The following is a 6,130-nucleotide window of genomic DNA, read 5'->3' as shown; positions in this document are numbered from 1 at the left end:
TTTCCATATAAATGTTCTAAAAGTTATATAAAGTACCAAATACAAATAGTAGAGCAGCAAGAAAATAAATCAGCAGAAATAATTATCAACCAGTAGTAATAATTAAGACCACCATTTCAAAGATTTTCTATACACAAAGAATGGGAAAATATTGTTACAGGATTTTACAGCACACAATTGAATTCAACCCTAATTCATTACTATTAGACCTCTTTCTTCTTCGGTGTTAGTGGATCCACATAGTCTCCTGTCAATTCATGTGTTTATTACGTGACCCATCACAAGCAGGAAACGTCTTAGAACGCCAACATCTAAAATAAGCTGCTTTAGCCAGACATAAATCTTTGATACTTATATCATTCACCACTTGGAGTTTTTCCTTTTGTATTTTTAAATTGGAGTCCTGGTGTGGCACTGTGGGTTAATGCGCCAGACTGCAATGCCGTTTGAACTGCAAGGTTGACAGTTCAAGCTCACCAGCTGCTCTTAGGAAACCTTATACAGAGTTGCTATGGGTCAGAACTGACTCAACGACACTAGATAACAACAAAAACTTGAAGATTAATCAAGCCGTCCTTCTTTGGGAGGAATGGACAAATTGCAAGGTAGTGTAGGTACACCAAAAAAGGCAACAGCCAAAGCCATTCTGAAACAGTGAGGTGGGCAAATCCAGTGATGCTTTCTGGAACTGGCAGCCATTTACGATACGCTGGGAGCTGCACCTTCATGATGCGGGCCACGCTTTCCAGCACCATCCTCGCCAGCGGCGTCTGTTCTCTGGAGCCCCCTATACTCTCCAGCCTTTTAAAAAAATTTTTGAAAGAAAACTTTTGAAAACTTTTTATTGTGAATTGGGTGAAGATATTTTCCATTCCACAGTATAGACACATCTTGCTTCTTGTTTCTCCAGAGGGGCTTTCCCAGCTATATAGTGTTTACAGAAGTAGATTCCAGGTGTTTCTTTTGTGGAACTGCTGGGTGGGGTGGAACCATTAACCTTTAGGTTAATAGTCGCAAACCATTTGTACCACGGAGAGATCTTCTTTCTTAACGTAATCACAAGGTCCTTAAATGGGGACAAGAAAGCAAAAGAATCAGAATTAGACACACGGCATCATAGAAAAGACTTTACTGGCCATTGCTGGCTTTGAAATAGAAAGAGCCAAGGAGTGCAGGCAGCGTCTAGAAGCTAGAAAAAGCTCCAAAACACACTGCCAGCACCTTGACACTAGCCCAGTGAGACCCATTTTAGGCTACTTACACCCAGAACTATAAAATCATAATAACGTGCTGTTTAAAACCTCTAAGTGTTCAGTAATCTGGAAACGAATTTGTTGTTGTTGTTGTTAAGTGCCATTGAGTTAGTTCTGACTCATAGACACTCTGTATAGGGTTTCCAAGGTTGTAAATCTTCTGTGGGAGCAGAAAGCATCATCATTCTGCCTTGGAGCAGCTGGTGGGCTCAAACTACCAACCTTGTGGTTCGCAGTCCAGCGCTTATCCTCTATACCACGTAATTTATCCTTTTCTTACCTTTCCTTAGAGTAGAAGCTGAGAGTCCAGGAGCACACATAGGCATAACTTTCTGGCACTAGGAACATTTTTCCACTCTTACAAGCAGCTTGAAAACCAATGAGCATCCTCTTAAACAAAAAGACCACTTACCAGTGGGATTACCGACATTTTTTTCCCCTGTGGTGATAACATATATGATTGTTTACCAGGAACGGATACACAACTTCATTTAGTCAACAACATTTCACTGAGTTCCTGGGTGGTGCAATTGATGTGCTCAGTTGCTCACCAAAAGGTTGGAGTTTCGAGTCCACCCAGAGGGGTCTCAGAAAGTCAGATCTCCTTTTGAGAAGTCAGCCACTAGAAACTTCATACAGAAGTTCTATTCTGACACATATGAAACCAAAGCAAGCTGGTGTCTACTCAGCAATCACTGTTTTGTTTTCTTCTTAAGAACAATGGTGATCGTGTGCCTTAGAGTCAGTTCCCACTCATAGTGACCCTGAATAGGAGTCCCAAGGCTGTAAATTTTTACAGAAGCAGAAAACCTCATCTTTTTCCCAAGGAGCAACTAGTAGATTCGAACTGCTGACCTTGAGGTTAGCAGCCTAATTCATAACCCAGTAAGCTACCAGAGCCTCCTTGGTGGTGAGTTATAATGTATTTCCCCTAAAAGGAAGGTCACAGGTAGTGTTAAAGAATCTCCGTCCCTGAGGGAAAAGGTAAAATCCCCACTGAATAGTTTTCATTGTGTCTAGGCAGGAGATGGGGATAAGATTCTTACGATTAAATAGTGAATAATTGTTATCATAACTAATTGCGACTGTCACAACTGTAAAAGTAGTTTTGTAACAAAAAAGGGGGGGGGGAGTAGTTAATCTTACAGTCCAGGAGCAGAGGACCCTGGGCCATCAAGGGAGAAGAGCACGAAGGGAATGTGGGACCCTGTCCTGAGATAAGGACACAGAGAGATAGAGCATCAACACCAGAGATGGAGGCAGAGATGAGAACATGAGGAGAGGGAGCAGCTGAGGACTCTAGACTCATGGAAAGAGAAAGGCTGTGTGTTGGAGGTCAGCAGGCAGGCTTGCAGAATGTGCCCTTTGGTTGTTTAAATGATTATATATTCCTAAATGTTTTTGTGTACACCCACCTGTACCAAAAAAACATAAAAACAAAACAGAGCAAATACTGTTGAATGATGACGCACGGAGGAGACTGTAATCATTGCAATGAAATGCTGAGTGTAAAACCAATGTTCTCCCATGTAAATGATCACTCAATTCACAATAAAAACTTATTTTTTAAAAAAGGGGGTGGATATTTGGTCTCTGAAGAAGAGATGCTTGAATGTTAAGGGCTAAATCTGTGGCTTCCAAAACCCTGCTTGCAGGTCCCAAAGTGTTGGGTAGGCTCTTGCAGATTGTCTGTTCAGACCTCTTTATTTTCCAGATGAGGGAAACTGTCATTCCACAAGGACGGACAATGGGCCCTGCTGCCCTGGTCAGTGGTATTTAACTTGACTGGCCACTCCTTTTTCCTCTGCAATATGCTCTTCTTCCTCACTTGGCCTCTAGGATACTCTCCCCTCATTTTCCTCCCACCTCACTGTTCACTCCTTGTTTCCCTGAGCTGGTTCCTTGTATACCTTCCCATCTTCTAGACTAGCTTCCGAAGGTCCAGTTCTCATCCACTTCCTGTCTCTCTCAGTGACTGCATGGTTGCGTGCATCTGAGACCCGAGCTCTCTTGCCATCTCCAGATTCTTCTTTCTCTGTTTTCTCAGTATCTCAACCTAACACATGAGCACCTTTAGTCTTCCCCACATCAGTTCACAGCAGCCCCATCTTCCAGATGTTCCAGCCAAAAAACACTGGGGCCATCCTTTGACTTTTCTGTCACACCCAATATCCCATGCTCCAGGAAACTGTGGGAACTGCCTTTAATGAACCGCTGCAATCCTGTCCCTCACCATCACCTCCATTGTCACCAGGCATGGTGCAGCATCGTTCTAGTGCTGCCTCGGCCCTTGCCTCTGTCACTTCTCCACAGAACATCTCAAGTGGACCAGTTGACTGGAGGTCAGATCACATCTCTCCTTTGCTCACAACCCTTCTATGGCTACCATCTCACTCAAAGTCAAAGTCCCAACGACCCATAAAACTCTAATAACCTGCCCCCGACCCTTTTTTCTCCTTTCACCCTTTTTGATTCATATCTTCTCAGTGGTGTTCTTTAATCACACTGTAAGCTTCTGCCTCAGGGCCTTTGCACGGAGGTTGTTCTCAATACTTGGAACAGTCACCCTCCAAACTGAAGAATAACTCTCTTCTCAACTTCTTCAAATCTTTGCTCAAATGTCAGCTTCTTAATGAGACCTTCTCTAATGATCTTATTTAAAATCATAAATCCTATCAGCCTAGAATCTCCCTTCCAAAAGCAAATCAACCAATTGTCCTGGAACTGATTCTAACTTGTGGTGACCCCGTATGGTTTGTAGTAGAACTAAGTTCTAATGCTCTAATGTTTCCGCCTCAATGATCACTTTCCAAGATACTATGTAACTTACCACTGGACCAATAAACAACATTCTTAGCAATGGAGAAATGATTGAAGTTTTCAAAGACTTCATTTTTCTTGGATCAACTATCAACACTTATGGAAGCAGCAGTCAAGAAATCAAACGACTTATCGTATTAGGCAAATCTGCTGCACAAGACCTTTTTAATGTGTTGCAGAGCAAAGATGTCAGCTTGATGACTAAGGTGCACCTGACCCAAGCCATGGTATTTTCAATAACCTCATACGTGTGCAATAGTTGGACAGTGAATAAGAGTGAATAAGGAAGACTGTAGAAGAATTGATGCTTTTGAGTTATGGTATTGGAGGAGAATATTGAAAGTGCCGTGGGCTGCCAAAAGTACAAACAGATTTGTGTTGGAAGAAGTGCAGCCAGAGTGTTCCTTGGAGGCCAAGATGGCCAAACTTGATCTCTCATACTTTGGACATATTGTCAGGAGGGACCAGTCACTGGAGAAGGATGTCATGTTTGGTAAGGTGGAGAGTCAGAGAAAAAGAGGAAGATCCCCCAGTGAGATGGATTGGCCAAGTGGCAGCATCAATGGGCTCAAGTGTGGCAACAATTGTGAGGTTGGCTGTGAACTGGGCAATGTTTCGTTCTGTTGTACATAGGGTCGCTGTGAGTCAGTACTAACCTGATGGCACCTAACAGTAACAACAAATAAGTTACAGTATCTGGAACACAAGGTCAGTTTGAACCACAAGGTCAGTGGTTCAAACCCACCAGCTATTCCTCGGAAACCCTGTCTGTACAGGGTCACTGTGAGTCGGAACCAATTTGATGACACTTAACGACAACAATAGGCACTGGTATACACACTGGGCATATGACCAAGAACAAAACAGATGAAATCCTTGCCCTTGTAAAGCTGACAGATAATAAGCAATAGACTAAGTAGATAAGTAAGTTGTATGTTGTAAAGTGCCATTGAGTTGGTTCTAATTTATAGGGACCCTGTATAGGGTTTCCCAGGAGCAGCTAGTGACTTTGAACTGCCAACCTTGCAATCAAGTGCTTATCCTACAGTGCCACACCAGGACTCCATACCAGTGCCGGACTCATATTAAGTCAGTAAAAATAAGACCTTTATTATGTACTGTAGCAGAAAAGGCTTGGAAGTCTGTCAGATACCCATTAGGAGCCTCCGTAGGAAATGAGGAAAACTCCCCAATAGGACGGATGTACAGAAGCATCAGCAATGGATTCAAGTGTAACAAAAATTGTGAGTATGACGCAGGACCAGGCAGTGTTTCTTCTGCTGTGTCGCTACGAGTTCATCGGACTCCATGGCATTTAACAATAACAAGACCTCCTGTTTGGAAAAACGTAGATGTTATGTGTTTGTTGTTGTTAAGCGTCATCGAGTTGGGTCCGACCCATAGTGACCCTGTATAGGGTTTCCGAGGAGCCTGAACCGCAGTGAGTTTGAACCGCCAACTTTGCGGTTCAAACCAACTTTGCGGTCCACGGCATTAACCCGCAGCGCCACAATGCTGATACACACACGCACGTACGTACGCACGCCCACCCCTCCACCAAGACTAAAAACACCAACCCTGGCATTTGAATACGTTTTACCATTTCCCATACGGAATTCATTTTACCTTCATACCAATCAAGACACCTTTTTAGCAAGTAAAACAACAATAACAAAGAGTCCGGGTACAGCGACAGGGGCCGGCGAGGAGAGATCCACTAGACCCCTTCCCCACACCAGCGCAGCCCGCGGTTCGGTTCCGAGGCTTCCTCCCGAGCGCCGGGGCTCAGTGCAGAGACTACATTTCCCAGGAGGAGCTGCCCGCAGCCCCGCAGTTTTCACGGGGCCTGCGTGAACGCGGCGGGGGAAGTCCGCCGGCCCCCCGCCGGAAAGCTCTGCACTCCATCGGGACCCCAGAGCGGTCGGCGGGAATGGCGGCGGGGCAGATGGAGCCCCCAGACCTCTCTAGTGGCAGCAGGGCAAGGCCATGCTAATCTGGGGGTAGCCCTTGTCCTCCTCTTCCCCTTTGCGCCCAAACCCAGGACACCCTTCTGGCTC

General features: G+C 44.6%; 1 pseudogene; it reads right to left on the bottom strand.

Annotated features, from left to right (window-relative positions):
* Nucleotides 1-203: 203 nt before the first annotated feature.
* LOC102830478 lies at nt 204-791 on the bottom strand (annotated as a pseudogene).
* Between the last annotated feature and the right edge of the window lie 5,339 nt (nt 792-6,130).

This window comes from Chrysochloris asiatica, unplaced genomic scaffold (assembly GCF_000296735.1).
Source record: "Chrysochloris asiatica unplaced genomic scaffold, ChrAsi1.0 scaffold00076, whole genome shotgun sequence".
Lineage (NCBI taxonomy): Eukaryota > Metazoa > Chordata > Mammalia > Afrosoricida > Chrysochloridae > Chrysochloris > Chrysochloris asiatica.
This window is presented reverse-complemented; position numbering and strand designations above follow the sequence as displayed.